Below are 20623 nucleotides of genomic sequence, written 5' to 3' on the forward strand. Positions count from 1 at the left end.
GCTGGCGGTATTGCACCCTGGCGACAGGAATAAGCATTCCTGTTGCCAGGATACACTTGCACACTTGTCCACATACCTGCACGCATGCACTCACACACTTCTACACCCAAACAAACACACCCCAACTCACCCAAGAAAACGTGACATGCAAACCCATTCACACTGACAAACACAAACACCGCATACACGCACTCATTCACTCCATCCATGAGCATACATACATTCACACATGCCCCTACACAGTATACATGCATGCATTCACTCCCCATGCGCATAAATGCATACATTCACACACCACCTGCACCGCATTCACATGCATTCACTCCCCATGCACATACATTCACAACCCCTCCCCAGCGCATACATACATTTACACACCTCTCCCCAGCGCATGCCCCCTCCCCCTGCACCACATACACACATGCACCCGCTCTCCCCGTTCACTCACGCAAACAAGCACCTCCTTCCCCGTTCACTCACACAAACACGCACCCCCCTCCCCGTCCACTTACACACACAGGCATACGCATACACGCACTCACCCCTTCCATCCACTCAATGGCACTCACGCACTCAATCACTCACACCCGCACACACGCACTCATGCTCTCTCCCCATCCACAAACACTCACACACACCCCAACACCCCATCCACAAACTCTCATTCACCCCCTCACCCCATCTACAATCACTCAAATACACAGACAAGCACCCACAAACACCCCTCTCCCCCTGCATTCACAACATTCACACACGCACTCACACACACATACCCTCCTCCCCTGTCGGACGATCCACTTACCTTGTCCATCATGGGTCCTGGCGCTTCCACCGCCAGCAGTGCCCCGCCATCTGGACTCCGCCACACCGTATTAAGGGTTGTAATACGGTGTGGGGTTTCTTTTTGGCACATGGCGATACTGCCTCTGCACCGCCGACCGCCAGCATGACTGGTCTCGGAATTCCACATGATTTAGCGTGAAAGTCAGAGATCAGTCGTGTTAGGGCAGTCTTAGGACCGCTAGCAGTGGTGGTATCTTGGCGCCAGAGGCTTTGGCGGTCTTTGGAAAAGACCGCCAAAGTCATGATGAGGGCCTTTGTCTTGTTTGCTTTTGTTTAGTATGTTTTAGCTGAACAAGTTATTGTTTGCTTTTATCTGAATTTGTTACACTTTGTTGTATTGAATGGTTGTCTTGGTAATAGTGTATATAATGTAAAACATCTAAAAAGAAAAACTAGATGTTACTTTGATGCTTCATGTTTTTATTCTAAATTGAGTTTCAGAATATGCCAAAATGCTTGTGGTCACTGTAGTCTGATTCTGAGGTGGCAAAGTTTTGTGAGGGGTCATTAGCACAAATGTGATCTATTGGTGATTTGTAATTTGTTGTGTAATTAACAATTAATCGTGAGCAGTGAAATCTCTTTCAGCAAAGGGGCTGAATTGTATGTTTAGTTACATGTTTTTTGTGACATAAATGTTAGTTACCATGAATAACATGGGCATAATTGAGATATAAGTTAATAATATTTGTATGTAATTCTAAATTTGTTTGTATTAGTATTTGTGAGGGTTTATTTAATGCAATACTTTTTTTGCATTGATGTTTAAAGTAATGTAATATGTTGATTACTTTGTAATATTCTTAATTTGGCAGTAGAAATATATTTTTCAAATCAAAAACAATACCATATTGAGACTCTAGATCGTGGTATTCCGTGAGAACTTGAAATTGAAAAGTTATTCAGTGAGTGTCTTGTAGTGTTTATTTCTACAAGACAGATAAGGGCTACACTCATAATAATGTTGAATGCCATTGATTTCAAATGCATTTGAAAGATCAAATGTGGTGAAATACAATATTGATATATATGTGTTTGTGTCAGGGAGACCAGATCCTCGGGGCCTGCGCACGTTCCCAACATGTCCACCACTAGACAGCTCCAAAACTCCAATAGATATACCACAGAGCCTGAGAGAGTCCAAGTGGGGGAAAAGGGGATTAGGTAGGGAACAGCTAGGAAGGAGACCTGTAGGAAGCAAGAGGTTAAACAACATAGTGTCAAGATATAATCACATTGACTTTCAATAGACTATGGTTCTAAGAATTCTTATACTGCGATCATGGATAACCTAGGACATGACTATAACTAGGCCTCAAGAAATCTAGGTACCTGGAAAAATCAAGAATGGGTTAATACAATGTTTCATATGAGCTTTTCAGGAAATATCATATACTGTCTAGAATACAAGAACCTTCTTCAAAATATTTTCAGAATAAACATTGCATTTTTACCTGAGGACAAAGGCTATCTGAACATTCCATGAAAAAACAACAGGAAATGTACTAGGAGCTTAATTAGCACAAAGAATGTCGCACTTTGAATTAAGCGTTTCGAGAAAACCAAAATCTCAGGATAAATGTGTGCACCTCAACAAACACTGCACACCCAAAGTATTCAATGCCATGAAAAGATCGTGCGCACAGCCGATCTGAAAATCCAGAGTTTACTGCCAGAAAAGAATCGCGCACACTGTTGCCGATCTGAATATCAAGGTTAAATGCCAGGAAATGAATCGCGCACCTTGCCGATTCGAAATACACAATGCAAATATCATGAAATGATCGCGCATACTGTTGCCGATCTGAATATCAAGGTTAAATGCCAGGAAATGAACCGCGCACCTTGCCGATTTGAAATACACAATGCAATTATCATGAAATGATCGCGCACACTGTTGCCGATCTGAATATCAAGGTTAAATGCCAGGAAATGAATAGCGCACCTTGCCAATTCGAAATACACAATGCAAATATCATGAAATGATCGCGCACACTGTTTCCGATCTGAATATCAAGGTTAAATGCCAGGAAATGAACCGCGCACCTTGCCGATTCGAAATACACAATGAAAACATCATGAAATGATCGCGCACACTGTTGCCGATCTGACTATTAAGAATCATATGCCAGAATTGAATCGCACACCTTGCCGATTCAAACAAGAATATGCAAATGTCATGAAAAACACAATCACGCACACAAGGAGTTTCACAACTAGGCCCAAACACTCGAATGTCTTTGAAAACGGGGGTCAGGGACCCAGCCCGACCTCCGCCTCACCACCCTGCTAAAGGATCGTCAATACAATGAGGGCAGGCCTGGAAATATCATTGTAGGCCTCCGGGACCGGAGCTCAGGAAGTTGCTGATGCTCTGCACCGGGACCTCTGAATAGTGAGCACGTGGAGCTGGGCTGGCTCCCTTATGTAGAGTCAAGCCCAGCCCACAAACCACACCCAGTCATGCGGCAGGGAAAGCTTCTAGAAGGTCCTAGAAAGGGACCACACCCTGACACACTCGGTAAGTCTGCAGCAATACCTTGCAAATGAACAGTTATTGCAAACATCATTAATAATGGTTTTCAAGGTTAAACTCTTCAATGCAAAGGTTAGCAAACTGCATATAAACATAATGCATGAATTATGTCTTTGCATAAAGACTGGGTTTTTGCATTTTAGTCGCCCGTAGAGCGCGCACTGTCCTGATGTTGACAGTTTGTATGTGTGTAATTGTGGAATAGAAATGTCTAATGTCATATTTGCTCTTAACCTTGCCCTTTCTTCTTTTTGCTGAGTGCTTTTTTTCATTAGTTTTGACAGTATATATTACTAATGGATTTTGCTCGACTCAAAGTCACACTGTGGAAATTAGGAATATTGCTACTGTGAAAGGGTGTGTAAGTTGGATCTATTTAATCACCTTCTGTTCTATGCACAGTTCTAACAGAGGCTTGTAATAACACAAATCATTTTGTTCCGTACTGGAAATGATTGAAATAGGTTATTTTTGTTGTCCATTGTTTTGAAATTGACATGTTGTGCAAATGTTGGAGTGTTGCTTTGTAATTTGACCACTTGTTGCATTAGCAAATGCAATCCAAACAATACTGGGTGTATTATTTATAGTATCAACCACGTCTTCTATTACTGACACTCAATTTGTAAATCCATTATTTTCATCAACATTACAAGTAAAATTGTAGTGTAGTTTGCGGTAAAGTCCCATTGTTTTAAGTGGAGTCGTTGGTAAATGATATTATATTGTTTGTTTGGCTTGTTCTGTGAAATTATCATTTGCTGTAGTATTAAAACAATCAGTAGGTTTTATATTTTGTTTTAAAACTGCATTATTGATTTGATTTACCTCATTGTTAGTTGATATGAAGTATGGAATAGTTCTGAATATGTCATCTGGTTTTATTTCTCACTGTTTAAAGTTTGAAGTATCACTTAGTGTATGCTTTACTTGGGAGGTCATCTAGTTGGCACATCATTTTTTTCAGTTCATATAGCTGAAAATGTGTTGCCCATAAGTTGGTACTGAGTGGTCCATATAAGTATTTTACATTTTCAAAGATGTATGAATCCAAAACAGGTTTTAATTACTAAACATTTGAAATAGATAAAATAAAACAGACCCCCGAATGGCTGATTGGAAGATTTTAGTTCCTTCAGTCTTTTATGTTTGAAAGAGAACATAAGTGCATCAACCATAGATATTTCAGCAATTATTAGTACTTTTACATGCAATGGTTAATTTGGAATAATAGTTCTTTGTTCATGGGATAGTGTTTTGTAGTTACAACTGTATGATATAGGTGTTTTAAAAGTGCTGTGTGAACTTCCATTGATTTACCTGGTGAGCAGTAAGGAGAATATAAATACTGTCTTGGTTTACCTGAGCTTGTTTATCGTTATAGCACAATATAGGTGTAGCTGAAAATCTAATTTAAGTGAAGGTATAAAAGTTTACTTGTTATTTTGTTAAATTATGTATTATACTGTAGTATTGTTCATTGAGTAAGATAGTTACTTTTTCTTCAGTAATAATGTTTCAAACGCTTAAATCCAAAGCCTAAGTCATAACTATCTTGTCCTTCCTAAGTATTTTCAGCAGGAGCTGTTAATGTTAATGAATTACATGCACTAACTACTACATGCTACTACATGCAATAACTACTAATAGTTATTATTTGATTATTAGTAGTTATTGCATTAGAGAAGAGGTGTTGTTCAAACCTCATTGTTCATATTGTCATCTAAATGAGAAATAATAGAATTATTGAAATTATATTGATTGTGATTTTGGCCAACAATATATTTATCTTGAGCATATATTCCATAGTATGTGTTTTTATTCACAATGGTTGTTTCTTCCCTTCTTTGGTACTACAGCATTAACACATTTCAGCAAAATGTTTCCCTGTCATTGTCTTTGGTAACTAGGCCATAGGCCTTCATTACAACCCTGGCGGTAAATGCCAAGTGCTGACGGCCGCCAACATACCGCGGCCGTGGCGGTATACCGTTACGGGTATTATGACCCACACAGAGAAATCCGCCACTATACAGACACCCACACAAGTCCGCCAGCCCAAAGGTCAGTGATAAACTGGTGGTACCAAAACCCACACCGTTACGCCAACAGAAATACGCCCATAGCATCATGACCCACAAATCACAGCGACAGTCATTCAACCACGGTAAACCATTGGCGGTACACACAGCCACGCTCAAAATACACACACACTAACAAACTACATCACATTGGACAATTCAAACTATACACACCTGACACACATACACACACCACACCCACACACCCAATCCAATATAAAACACACACCCACAATACCCACAACCCCTTACAATGAAAAAAAATATTGCCAACTGAGAGAGAGACAAGCCAGGAGTACCCACTGAATCTGAGCCACATAACACCATCACACATAGACCATCCACGCACCTCACAGCACATCACCCCACACACCCTCACACATACCACTCACACTACACCCATGGCACCCCAAAGACACCCCAGGTTCTCAGAGGAGGAGCTAAGGGTCATTGTGGAGGAAATCATCCGGGTAGAGCCACAGCTATTTGGATCACAGGTGCAGCAGATGTCCATTGCTAGAAAGATGGAGCTATGGGGAGAGTCGTGGACAGGGTCAACGCCGTGAGACAGCACCCCAGAACAAGGGACATCAGGAAGAGGTGGGATGACCTACGGGGGAAGGTGCATTCCGTGGTTGCAAGACACCAGGTAGCCGTACAGAGGACTGGTGGTGGACCCCCACCTCCTCCCCCACAACTAACAACATGGGAGGAGCAAGTCTTGGCGATCATGCATCCTGACGGCCTCGCAGGAGTAGCGGGAGGACTGGACTCTGGTAAGTCAAATCTTTACTACTATATCCCCCACCCTACCTGCATGCCATCACAAACTCCTACCCCTACCCTCACCCCCATCACTCCACCACCTCACATATACCCCACTATCACAACCCACCCATCCCAATACCAAGCCCTGCATGCAACACCAATGCATGGACACCCTGTTAGGGTTTGTACACAGCAAAGAGCATGTCCCCTCTCACTGCACTAGTGGGTTCTGTAATAGCTCCCTTTTAAACTTACTATTGAAAGCCTTTCTTGTTATCTCACCTTCCCCCCCCCCTAGGCTTCTGTGTATGTTGTTTAATGTGCTGTTTTGTTTACACATTGGGCCTTGCTTTTACCAAGGCTTCTTTAAAACACTCCTCCCTAGGCCATGTGTTAATCCAACTCATTTGCATAATAACTGAAACTCTGCACACCTTTCAAGAACATGTGCAGCATGTGAGGACCACACCCAGCTCTTCAAACCACACCCAGCCCTGTCTATAAAAGGCATCCCCCGAGCCTCACCCAGTGCTTGTGCTCGTCTACCTCCCGCTTACCTGAGAACAGATCCCTCGGCGCTGGCACTCCTGCTCTTTACAGACTTTCATTGACTTCAATGGGCGCAGCTTCTGGCTCTTCCTTCTTCCGGTTTCCGGTTCCTCCTTGCTTCAGCCTCTCTCCTATGAGTAACCTGCAAAAGAGAAAGAAGACAAGGTTAGACTGATCAGTATCTCTTGCCAGCAACAAGTAAGTGCAAAACCTTTTATTACCTGAAAGAACTTTGACAACAATTTCTGGATTCGTGTATAGACAATTTGAAACGAAATACCTTCCACGAACATTGTGATTCAAACTCTTTGTTACAAGAATATTTTGCAGAACTTTGTGAAGCAAACATTGTTTTTTCTCATGGAACTTTTAAGAATCGAACAGTGGAAACCATTAACAGCAAGGCAAACAGTAAATCAAGGACTTGCACAAATTACATGCTGTATTTTGATGTAAAAGTACAGTATTTGTTTTATAAAAGATTCCGGAAATATGGGAAAAAAGTTTAACAGTAATAGAAAACACATTCCAGAGCAGTAACACATTCCAAACCTGGAAACTAGAGACCAGGATCCAAGAGGTACTTTTAGAAGAGAATTTCTAATAAATAAAGGGATAGTCAGGAACCCATTTAGGAATAGGTTGCACTTATCTGTTCTTTGTTTATGTTTCATTAGGCACCAGTTTCTACAGAAGTCAGAAAGGGCCGCAGATTTGTGCAGCACTTCAACAGTGGAAATGCAAGAACGGTGTTGTCTCTCTTTTTTTTATTTTATCTACTTCCCCCCTTCCCTTGAGCTTCTGTTCTTAGTGCACTGTTTTAAAAACTAGTGTGCTGGAACAAGCAGTTTCAGGGTGGGGTCGGATTGTCTTCAACCTCCATCAGAACTGAACAAGAACTCAGGTGAGCTGGGCTTTGACAGAAGCACAAGCCTTTAATAAATTTCAGTTCTGGTGGACGATGAAGACCGGGGAAGAAATAGAGGGCATTGTCGTCACGGATATGGCGCAGGCCCTAAATGAGGACTTGGCTCATAATGAATCAGTGTCTGGCATCTTGCAACATATGCAAGAGGAAATAGAGAGATTAAAGATGGAGAATACCTCTTTAAAACAGGATTTAAGCAGGTATAAATTTAGGGGATCTCAGTGGAACACAGCTTCTACGCCTTTGTTTAAAACCTCCTCAGAGACAGGGGCGCCATCAAAACATACAACTTTGCCTTCCCCAGTTGAGGTTACTGTTAATGTTCCTAATGTTGTGCCCTTAGCAGCACCTGAACGTTTTCATGGAGATAGTAACAAATTCCATGTTTTTATCAATCAATGTCAATTACACTTCATTTGTAAGCCACAACAGTTCCCTACTGATGATACGAAAGTGGCATTCGTCTTGTCTTATTTGGGTGGCACAGCAGCCAATTGGTCAATTCCTTTCGTGGATAGAGATGATCCCATCCTCCATAATTGGAATCAATTTAAACGTACCATGACCAGCCTTTTTGCAAAACACACTTTCATGCAGGCAAGTGATAATGAGCTTTTAAATCTTAAACAAGGTAACAAGGATTTATTGACCTATCTCACTAGTTTTAATCGTTTACTCACCGAGACACAGTGGCCAGAAGAAAAGCGTGTCTCCCTTTTTTATAAAGGTTTGAGAGACGAGTTAAAAGACGCGCTGGCTCATATCGTTGATTTGCCAAAAGACTATTCAGACTTTGTAGATTTAGTTGTGAAATTAGAACATAGACTAGGAGAAAGAAAGGGAGATAAATACAAACTGGAATCACGGTTAACTTTTATTAGACACGAGAAGAAAGACACAGATAATAAACTCCCTGAACCAGAGCCTATGCAAATAGGGACACTCAGAGGTCCACTCACATCAGAGGAAAAAGAAAGAAGGAGAAAATTTCAATTATGTTTATATTGTGGCAGGGCAGGTCACATTGCCAGAGAATGTCCAGTAAAGCCTAAAACTCCACGAAAGGGTGCTGTTTCCTCCACCTCCTCAACTGAATCGGGAAACGATTAAGCTCGACAAGGGGAGAGGTTACTTGTTCGAGAAAACATCTTAATCAAACCTCTAATGCTGCAGCCTTCAGGGTACCGCACATACCTAGACATTTCATAATTCAGGTCGTTTTAATTGTTACTACCCAAGTGAGGCATTCTCTCCCTGTCCTACTGGACTCAGGCGCGACAGGAAATTTTGTGGATAGTAAGTTAGCTGAAATCTTAGGACTTCCTATGTGCCTAAAGCCTTGTCCAGAAGCAGTATGTGCAGTGGATGGGTCAGAATTGACCTCTGGATTAATCACAAAACAAACAAGTCCACTTGTTATGGTCTGTCAGAACGGGCACACAGAGGTGATTAGCTTTGATCTGATAGATACTCCTAATTTCGGTTTGATTCTCAGGGTACCCTGGTTAACAACTCATAACCCAAAAATTGATTGAGTGAATAGAACTGTTACTTTGGATTCCTCTTTCTGTAGAACCAATTGCTATCAAGAAGCAGGTACAGAACAGAGCACAGTATTACACTGTGCTAGTGTTACACAAGATGAACCAAGTCTCCCTCCTGAATATTCTGACTTTAAAGACGTCTTTGATCCAGTAAAGGCTAGTGTGCTGCCCCCACATCGGTCTTATGACTGCCGTATAGATCTTATCCCAGGGGCCCCTTTACCTAATAACAGAGTATATGCTTTGACTGACGAAGAAACCAAATACTTAAGAACCTACCTAGATGACCTACTACAGTCTGGGTTCATCCGTCATTCCACATCTCCGGTGTCATCTCCACTCTTTTTTATCCCGAAGCCGGATAAATCCCTGCGCGCGTGTATCAATTATAGAGGACTAAATAAGGCTACAATAAAGAATAAATATCTTCTTCCTCTAATACCTGTGTTGTTGGATCAATTAAGACATTCTACTGTATACACTAAACTAGATCTGCGGGGAGCTTACCACCTGGTCCGCGTAAAAGAGGGGGATGAGTGGAAGACAGCTTTCAAGACAAAGTTTGGTTTATTTGAGTACACAGTAATGCCTTTTGGGTTATGTAATGCCCCTGCGGCCGTTCAGTTCTTTATAAATGAGGTCCTACACGAATTCCTGGACGTTTGTGTCATAGTATACATAGACGACATCCTCATTTACTCTAAGAACTCAGAAGAACATACCCAACATGTTCGTGCAGTATTATCAAAGTTAAAAGAAAATCATCTTTTTGCTAAGTTAGAAAAGTGTACTTTTAATGTCAACAAGGTGGACTTTTTAGGATACTGCCTGTCACCTCAAGGAATAACTATGGATGTAAAGAAAATCAGTGCTATTGCTGATTGGCCAGAACCATCCTCTGTAAAAGATATTCAGAAATTTCTGGGTTTCGCCAATTTTTATAGGAGGTTTATTGCACATTTTGCAGACATTGCGGCCCCAATAACTACCTTGTTGCGGAAAGGGCAACGATTTCTTTGGACTGATGAGGTGGCACACGCCTTTCAACTCCTAAAACAAAAGTTCACTTCAGCCCCAATTCTGAAACATCTTGATCCTGACTTGCCCTTTTTTGTTGAAGCGGATACTTCACAAGTAGCTTTAGGAGGAGTTCTCTCTCAACGAGATGCAGTAGATGGCCAGTTACATCCTATAGCCTTCTATTCCAAAAAGTTATTGCCAGCTGAACAAAATTACACTGTGGCTGAAAGGGAACTACTAGCTATCAAAGTAGCCTTTTCAGAATGGAGGCACCATTTAATGGGAGCCAAGTACCCAGTTACAATTTTTCTGACCATAAGAACCTACAGTTTTTTGGATCACTTAAAGCACTAACACCACGTCAGATGCGCTGGTTAAATTTTTTTAGCACATTTGACTTTGTTATAACCTATAGACCAGGTGCACAACAAATTCAATCTGATGTGTTATCTAGATACGGACATACCTCAGACATGAAACAAGATAAAATAGGAGAACCCATTATTCCTCCCCAAAAGTTGTTGGCACCAGTACAACAGAAGGATTTCATCACAGATCTATATAATGCACACATGCAAATAGCACCTCAGGATTGGTTAAAGGATTCCCATAACACAATACAACGAGGTTTATTGTATCACGACAACATGCTGTTAGTGCCCACCTCTGAATTACAAACACAGGTGATAATTTGGCATCACGCCTCACCCTTGGCAGGTCATCCTGGTTGGGTAAAAACCCTGGAAAATGTGCAAAAACACTTTTGGTGGGACACTATAAGAAAGGACATTAAGCAATTTGTCACTACCTGTCCAATTTGTGCAAGACATAAATCTTCTCATAAGGCTCCTGACGGCTTGTTAATACCAATGCCAACACCAAAACAACCTTGGCACACTGTGAGCGTAGACTTTATTGTAGGTTTACCACCTGTAAAATCCTTCACAACAGTGTTGGTTATAGTGGATTTTTTATCTAAAATGGCACATTTTGTACCATTACGGAAATTACCCACGGCGGCAGAATTTGCCGATATTTTTATAAGGGAAATTATGCGTTTACATGGTTTGCCAAGCAAAGTGGTTTCAGACCGAGGGAGCCAGTTCAACTCCAGATTTTGGAAAAAATTATGTGAAAAACTGAAAATAGATGTGGCCTTATCCACTGCTTTCCACCCAGAGACAGATGGACAGACTGAACGACTGAACCAAACCTTACTTCAAACGCTACGTTGTTTATTGGCTGATTATTCTAGTGAATGGTTGGAAGCTCTCCCTGTAGCAGAGTTTGTTTATAATAATACTGAGCATTCAGCTCTACTTTGCTCACCATTCTATTTCTTGCAGGGGTATCATCCAAGAGCTATACCCATTTTGTTAGAAGATTCCCTGTTGCCTACAGTAACGGATAGACTAACGAGGTTAGGTGACATACAAGACAAAGCCAGGAAACATTTATTAAAGTACAAGGAAAGCATGAAAAGACAAGCAGACAAACACAGGTCTGAGGCCCCAATGTATAAAATTGGTGACAAGGTATGGCTCTCCACAAAGAACCTAAACATAGAGGGATCCCGAAAGCTGCAACCACGTTTCATTGGACCCTTTAGTATATCTGCCATAGTAAACCCGGTAACAGTAAAATTAGATTTACCAAAAGAATATCCAGTACATACTACATTCCATGTGTCCTTGCTTAAGCCGTACAACTCAAAAACCCGACCTGAACCACCACCTCCACCCATACCAATTAAGGGAAATCTGGAATATGAAGTGAAAAGCATAAAAGACTCAAAAAGAATTAGTGGACGTCTGTTTTATTTAGTAGAATGGAAAGGATATGATGAATCTGAGAATTCATGGGAACCAGCATCATATGTACATGCCCCACAGCTGATTAGACGGTTTTATTTAAAAAATCCAGGAAGACCCCGTCCTGTAGGAGGGCCTTTGAGGGGGGCAACTGTTAGGGTTTGTACACAGCAAAGAGCATGTCCCCTCTCACTGCACTAGTGGGTTCTGTAATAGCTCCCTTTTAAACTTACTATTGAAAGCCTTTCTTGTTATCTCACCTTCCCCCCCCCCAGGCTTCTGTGTATGTTGTTTAATGTGCTGTTTTGTTTACACATTGGGCCTTGCTTTTACCAAGGCTTCTTTAAAACACTCCTCCCTAGGCCATGTGTTAATCCAACTCATTTGCATAATAACTGAAACTCTGCACACCTTTCAAGAACATGTGCAGCATGTGAGGACCACACCCAGCTCTTCAAACCACACCCAGCCCTGTCTATAAAAGGCATCCCCCGAGCCTCACCCAGTGCTTGTGCTCGTCTACCTCCTGCTTACCTGAGAACAGATCCCTCGGCGCTGGCACTCCTGCTCTTTACAGACTTTCATTGAATTCAATGGGCGCAGCTTCTGGCTCTTCCTTCTTCCGGTTTCCGGTTCCTCCTTGCTTCAGCCTCTCTCCTATGAGTAACCTGCAAAAGAGAAAGAAGACAAGGTTAGACTGATCAGTATCTCTTGCCAGCAACAAGTAAGTGCAAAACCTTTTATTACCTAAAAGAACTTTGACAACAATTTCTGGATTTGTGTATAGACAATTTGAAACGAAATACCTTCCACGAACATTGTGATTCAAACTCTTTGTTACAAGAATATTTTGCAGAACTTTGTGAAGCAAACATTGTTTTTTCTCATGGAACTTTTAAGAATCGAACAGTGGAAACCATTAACAGCAAGGCAAACAGTAAATCAAGGACTTGCACAAATTACATGCTGTATTTTGATGTAAAAGTACAGTATTTGTTTTATAAAAGATTCTGGAAATATGGGGAAAAAGTTTTACAGTAATAGAAAACACATCCCAGAGCAGTAACACATTCCAAACCTGGAAACTAGAGACCAGGATCCAAGAGGTACTTTTAGAAGAGAATTTCTAATAAATAAAGGGATAGTCAGGAACCCATTTAGGAATAGGTTGCACTTATCTGTTCTTTGATTATGTTTCATTAGGCACCAGTTTCTACAGAAGTCAGAAAGGGCCGCAGATTTGTGCAGCACTTCAACAGTGGAAACGCAAGAACGGTGTTGTCTCTCTTTTTTTTATTTTATCCACTTCCCCCCTTCCCTTGAGCTTCTGTTCTTAGTGCACTGTTTTAAAAACTAGTGTGCTGGAACAAGCAGTTTCAGGGTGGGGTCGGATTGTCTTCAACCTCCATCAGAACTGAACAAGAACTCAGGTGAGCTGGGCTTTGACACACCCATCACAGACCTGCATTGACACCCATCACCACAGCATGCACACTAGTGACAATCACTTAGCCAAACCAATAACATCTCACACAACCCAAATGTGCCTTGCTAATAACAACCATAGACGGAAACATATCTATGCAGAAGATGGCACACGCAGATACAATAACACTGCATTTACATCCCCACAGGACCCCCACTCCACGTCACCGGAGAGGAGGTGCCAGTAACATCCAGTCCCCCCAATAGAAGAGGCCCACAGTGATGACAGCAGCTCTGCACGCCTGGATCACGATGACAAACCTGGCCCATCAGGGACCTCTGGACAGTCGGTTACCCTGCCACAGTCCCAACCCACTGCAGAGCCTCCCCCCTCAGGATCACCAACACAACACCCACCCAGGGGCCCATCCCTCTGTCCCCAGGACACGTCAATCAGCAGTGTGTCCACCACTACAGGGACCCCAGGCAACCCCACAAACCCAAGACAATCAGAGACCTGGGGTCAGTGGCAGTGGGCACACGGTTCAGGGGACAGAGACACAGGACAACAGGGAAGCTGGGAGGACTGCTGTGCGACAGGGGGAGTACAGGCCCAGGGAACCCACTCTCCACGAGGCACTTGCAGGGATTCCGGGAGCATACCACCATTCCCAGGAGACCATGGGCCAGATACTGTACAAGTTGCAGGAGACCCAGCGGCTGCAGGAGGGACAGTATCTGGGGATCAGGGGGGACCTGAAAGACATCCACAACACCCTGGTTACCATTGCAGGGGTGCTGACAGACATGGCCAACACCATGAGGGAGGCAGTGGCACAACGGGCCCCTGACACTAGCCACACCGAAGAACAGCACTCCACCTCCGCCGACGCTAGTGGACAGGAGGCCCCGCCACAGGACCAACAGGCCACCAGCACCCCACACCCTGCAGAAGGAGAACCACCCCGCAAACGGTCCCTGCGATCCAGGCAGAAGCCAGAGAACATTGCCAATACCGCCGCCAGGAAATAAGACTCTCCTGAATGTCACCCTTGTGTCCCACTCTGCCACCCTGTTCACCTTAACTGCCATTGCTCCCCTTCCTATGCCCCCTTGGACAATGCACCTGTGATACAAATAGACTGGACTCTAACCTGGACTTTCCTCCATCAGCAACCCACCCCACTGCAATACCCCCTCCACTTATTAGCACATAAATAAACACCCTTGGAACAAATACAAGTATGGAGTCTGTCAAATGATTGAAATATGTATTAGTTTAACAAGCTGTAAACATTGCAATTCAAATGTACAGTTACATATATATAGGTATGACCTGTAGTGGGCAGCAGTAAACACACCAGGAACCAGAGTGGGGCACAGAGATCTGACAATAGAGATGCCAAAGGGTATAGTAAGTGGCCATACACATAGGGAAATCAGGCTGCCATGTTCAATGTCTAACACAAAACTGCAATGGAAAGTGAAGTTACAGTGTCTTACCTGTGTGTCACTGGAAGTACTGTTGAATGAGTGAACTTCTGTTGTCCACATCTTCTTCCGCTTCCTCCTCTTCCTCACTGCCCACAAACTCCACCGCTGCCACAAGACCATCTCCAGGCTCTTCCTCCTGCAGAAAAGGCACCTGGCGTCTCAAAACCAGGTTGTGCAACATGCAACGATGATCTGGCACACCTTCTTGGGTGAGTAGTACAGGGATCCACCTGTCAGATGGAGGCAACGGAATCTGGCTTTCAGGAGGCCAAAGGTTCTCTCAATTATCCTCCTTGTTCGCCCACGTTCCTCTGCCCTTGTCCTGGCATTCCTCACTGGGGTCAGTACCCATGAGAGGTTGGGGTAACCAGAGTCACCTGCAAAGATCGAGGGATACCTGTTCGACACACACTCACCCTTAGGGACAACCCACACCCATATACCTACATCAACTGGGTGGGGACCATGGGTTCACCTATTAGCCACACCAGGTGCCTCTGGAGTTGAGACATCACATATGGAATGCTGCTATTCCTCAAAATAAAGGCATCATGCACAGAGCCAGGATACTTGGCATTGACATGGGAGATGTACTGGTCCACCAAACACACCATCTGCACATTCAGAGAGTTAAAACTTTTTCTATTCCTGAACACTTGTTCATTTCTCTGGGGGGCGGGGGACAAATGCTATGTATGTACCATCAATGGCACCAATGATGTTGGGGATATGTCCCAGGGCATAAAAGTCAGCCTTGACTGTGGCCAAATCCTCCACCTGGGGGAATACGATGTAGCTGAGCATGTGTTTCAGCAGGGCAGACAACACTCCGGTCAACACGTTGGAGAACATTGGCTGAGACATCCCTGATGCCATGGCCACTGTCCCTTGGAAGGAACCACTTGCCAGGAAATGGAGCACTGACAGGACCTGCACTAGAAGGGGGATACCTGTTGGGCACACAGTTCTTGGATTGTGGCCCTATCAAGTCTGTAGGTAAGGATAATGTGTCTGTCCTCCATTGTCGCCAGGTCCACCAGGGGTCTGTACACAGGGGGATGTCTCCATCTCCTATTCATCCTCACCAGTTGGACTCTAGGGTGGAAAACGGTGAGCAATGCATTTTTCCCTTTACAGAAACAGTATGTGAATACAAATGTCAGTTGATGTGCCAATGTCTGCTGTGACGCAGTTAGGTGCCATGGCCTGGGCCTCCCTGAAATGGCGCCTGCCTGACCTGTGAGGAGAGACAAGTGGAAATTAGGTAATTCCGCTGGCGTTGTGCGCCGTTGCGGTCGGCGGTCGATCACCGCCGCACAACTTCCAATTGGTTATCATTGGGCCATATGGGTTCCAGGAGCCAATGGCGATGTATGCCGGCGGTGATGGTACGCACCGCCGCAGAGGTGACCGCCATTTTCTATCTGTTCACTCACTTGCTACCTGACCTTCAACAGAAGAGGACCTACACTGCAAGTGCTGCTGTGACCTGTGTCTGGAAGCAACAATGGCTCAAGTGTCTGGGGAAAGGGACCCCGGCTTCACTTCGGAGGAGTTGGAGAGACTGGTGGATGGGGTCCTACCCCAGTGCACTTTACTCTATGGTCCTCTAGACAAACAGGTGAGTACACTGTGAGCATGATAAGTGGGCCATGAATGTATGGATTGCTGTGTGTGTAAGCCTCGTGAAGAGGGGGCTGAGGGGTCCTGGACAGAGTGCTGCATGTCTGGTGGTCAATGTCTGTGCGTAAGGGGACGGGAGGGATATTGTGGGCCATGAGTGTAACAGTACGGACGGTATGACTAATCCCTTTTTTCTATGCATATTTTCCTGCAGGTCAGCGCCCATCAGAAAAAGGGTATTTGGCGTGCCATCGCCAAGGAGGTGCGGTCCCTGGGGATCTTTGATAGGCGGAGCACCCACTGCTGCAAACGGTGGGAGGACCTGCGCCGCTGGTCAAGGAAGACGGCGGAGGCCCGGCTGGGGCTGGCCTCCCAACGAGGAAGGGGTGCCCGTCGTACCCTTACCCCCCTGATGTTCCCCATCCTGGCAGTGGCCTATCCGGAGTTGGATGGGCGCTTGAAGGCATCACAGCAGCCACAAGGGGGTGAGTACAGATTCAGAATCATGACTTTGCACACGTTAAGGTTGTACCTGGGTGGGGTGGATGTGGCCTGTGGGTGCCCCTAGGCCAGGGTGAACTGGCAGGGTAGGTCCCTTGTTGGGCAGGCTCTGAAGCACTCCAACCCCAATAGTGTTAGTGGGCATCTACTACTGGGCTGGGTCCTGTTGGTTTCAGGTGTGCAGCCAATGGCATTGGGCAGTGTACCCCATGGGCTGGTGACTAGCTTTGTAACTGGTAGTGCATGGCCTATTGCATAGGGCTGATCCCTGTGTGTTGTGTACGCCAACGGTAGTGTTGTTGCTGGCATTGACCAAGTGTATCCTCTGTCTCCCCCCCCTTCTTGTTTTGTCACCCTCTCCTTGTGTGCATTAGCATCATCTGGCGGAGGAGCAGAGGCACCGGTGACAGAGGGAGCTGCATCCCACATGGGCCTGAAGGCTGAATCCACCGACGGTGAGGGCACCAGTGGGACAAAGGGAGAGGGGAGCACCACGACGGAGACAGGAGGGGACACTACAGACAGTGACTCCTCCTCCAATGGAAGCTCCCTGGCGGTGACGGACACCTCTGTGCCCACCCCAATAACAGGTACAGCCGCCGTACCAGCACCGCCCTCCCATCAGCCCCTCAGCGTGTTTCCCGTGCCCGCTCACCCAGGTGGGTGGGCATCTCCTTCGCCCCAGGCACCTCAGGCCATGCCCCAGTCAGCCCTGCTGCCCTCAGTGAGGAGGCTATTGACCTCCTGAGATCCCTCACTGTTGGGCAGTCAACCATACTGAATGCCATCCAGGGTGTCGAAAGGCATTTGCAACAAATGCATACCTAGAGGGCATTCACTCTGGAGTGGCGGCCCAACAGAGACGCATTTCAGGCTCTGGCCTCCGCACTGATGGCAGCCATTGTCCCTGTCTCCAGCCTCCCCCCTCCAACTTCCTCAACCCAGTCCCAATCCCCTCAATCCCAACCTATCCCAAGCACACCTTCAGACCAGCATTCACCCACATCAACACACAGAAGTGGCTCAGGCAAACACAAGCCCCACACTTCATCTCACAGGCACTCATACAAGCACCATCCCCATGCAGACACACCAACATCCACTGCCTCCACTGTGTCCCCCTCCTCCTCATCATCCACCTCCCTCCCAGTTGCGTCTCCACTCACACCTGCATGCACTACATCCTCATCCACTACCTCCATCACCAGCACGCCTATCACTACACGCCCCTCACTGGCAGTCACCACCCCCACATCCATGCACACGTCCCCTGTGTCCTCTCCCACTGTGTCTGTGACCCCTCCTCCCAAAGTACACAACAGCCATCCACCTCACAACAGCATCCAGCTCACGCACCTGCACCCAAACACAGCAGACTGATACCTCCTACAAGCACTCCCTCTTCCTCCACTCCCAAACCTTCACCCTCTTCCCGCCCCAATGTCCCTAAGAAGCTTTTTTTCGCCACCCTTGACCTATTCCCTACCCCTCCCCCCATCCTTCACCTCGGGCCAGGGTGGCCATAACCCAGCCCAGCACCTCAGCCACCAAGTCCACGTCCGCTGTGGTTTCTGCAGCTGTGAGAGGCTCTAAGGAGGCACCCGTCAGCCCAGCCAGTGTGCCACCAACACCTGCCAAGGCCAAGAAGGTTCCACCACCTAGCAAGGGCAAGAAGGAGACAGCATCCAGCAAGGAGAAGGAGGCACAACCAGCCAGCAAGGCCAAGTCAAAGACTCCAGCTGGCAGAAGCAAGGAGGCACCACCATCTGCCAAGGGCAGTAAGGGGCACAGAACACCAGCCAGGGCACTTCAGCCGTCCGAGGCTGCAGGTGAAGGCCTGGAGGCTGCCACCACAACGGCCAGCACCGCTGCAAGCACCGCTGCAAGCACCGCGCAAGCACTGCCACCTGCACCGCCGAAAGCAGCACCACTGGCAGCAGCAGCAGCCCCAGTGGGCAGCCGTCCCAGGCTGCAGGGGAAGGGCTGGAGCCTCCCCCCACCACTGGCAGCACCGACACCAGCACCAGCACTGCAACCACTGTACAGCCGTCCCCGCCGGCGGATGGACTGTAGTCCTGCCTCCATGGTTTGTCATGCATCCTGCCCACAGAAAATCGTGTGGGTCTGACGCCCAGGTGAGTGACTGTGACCTTGCACTCCCCATGTGTTGCATCACAGGGCACAAAGCCCCCTCCAGAACCAGTGGAAGAAGGCATCCACTCACCCTATCCTTGGCAGGATGAAGCACACTGGGCACAAGACCCCCTCCAGAACCAGTGGAAGAAGGCATCCACTCAGCCTATCCTTGGCAGGATGAAGCACACTGGGCACAAAGCCCCCTCCAGAACCAGTGGAAGAAGGCATCCACTCACCCTATCCTTGGCAGGATGAAGCACACTGGGCACAAGGGCCCTCCAGAACCAGTGGAAGAAGGCATCCACTCACCCTATCCTTGGCAGGATGAAGCACACTGGGCACAAAGCCCCCTCCAGAACCACTGGAATAAACCACCAACTAGAGAGACTGTGGCTTTGCACTCCCCAGGACCAAGCAGTTGGCAAACCACCCACTTGAGAGACTGTGGCCTTGCACTCCCCAGGACCAAGCAGTGGGCAAACCACCCACTTGAGAGATTGTGGCCTTGCACTCCCCACGACCAAGCAGTGGGCATGGAGCATCCTCCAGAAGCAGTGGGGTTGTACCATTGTCCAGCTGAGGTGCCCCCCCCTTCCCCTTCCCCCTGAGGTGCCTGTGTGTTTTCGACCTGATGCCCCTGCAGTGTTCTCTCCGTATTGAGGCAGGAGTCAAGTGTGGGCTTGGCCTATGTGTTTTGGCCCAGTGGGCCACGGACATTTTGAGTGGGCATTGTCCCGCCTTTTGTATAAATTGTACATATTGTAAATACTGTTTTTTATTTCTGAACTTATTTCTAACTATTTCTAATATTGCACTCATTTGACTCCATTCCTTTTGTCCCTGCGTTATTCCAGAGGGTTACTGGGTGTATGTGTAATGTTGTTGCATGTGTTTGTGTGTATGGTGTTGGGGGTGAGGGTGGGGATGAGGTTGTTGCGTGTTGCATGTGTGTGTCACTCTCTTTTTCCTCCCCCCTCCCCTGAGTGCTAGGTGCAGTACTCACCGTGGTCGTCATCGCCAGCGTTGGTGCTCCTGGTGTATGAGCAGATACACCAGCATGGGGAAGACCTGCAGCTCAGGCTCCATGGCGTCCTGGTTCTTCCTTGAGTGTGGAGAGGTGAGTCGTTTCCCTTCAGACCACTGTTTCCCCTGTGCTTTTGATGGCGTTGGTACCGCCCCGGAAAAGGTGGCGGGTAGACCTCTTGTAATACAGTGGGCGGAACCTTGTCTTCCCCCTGGCTGTTGGTGGTTACCGCTGTGGTGTTTGTTGCTACCGCCGTGGCGGTCGGAGTGTTAAAGTGGCTGTATTTGTTGGCGGTTTACGCCGTGGTCATGATTCCATTTTGTTTACCGCCGGCCTGTTG

The sequence above is a fragment of the Pleurodeles waltl genome, chromosome 6 (assembly GCF_031143425.1).
Source record: "Pleurodeles waltl isolate 20211129_DDA chromosome 6, aPleWal1.hap1.20221129, whole genome shotgun sequence".
Classification (NCBI taxonomy): domain Eukaryota; kingdom Metazoa; phylum Chordata; class Amphibia; order Caudata; family Salamandridae; genus Pleurodeles; species Pleurodeles waltl.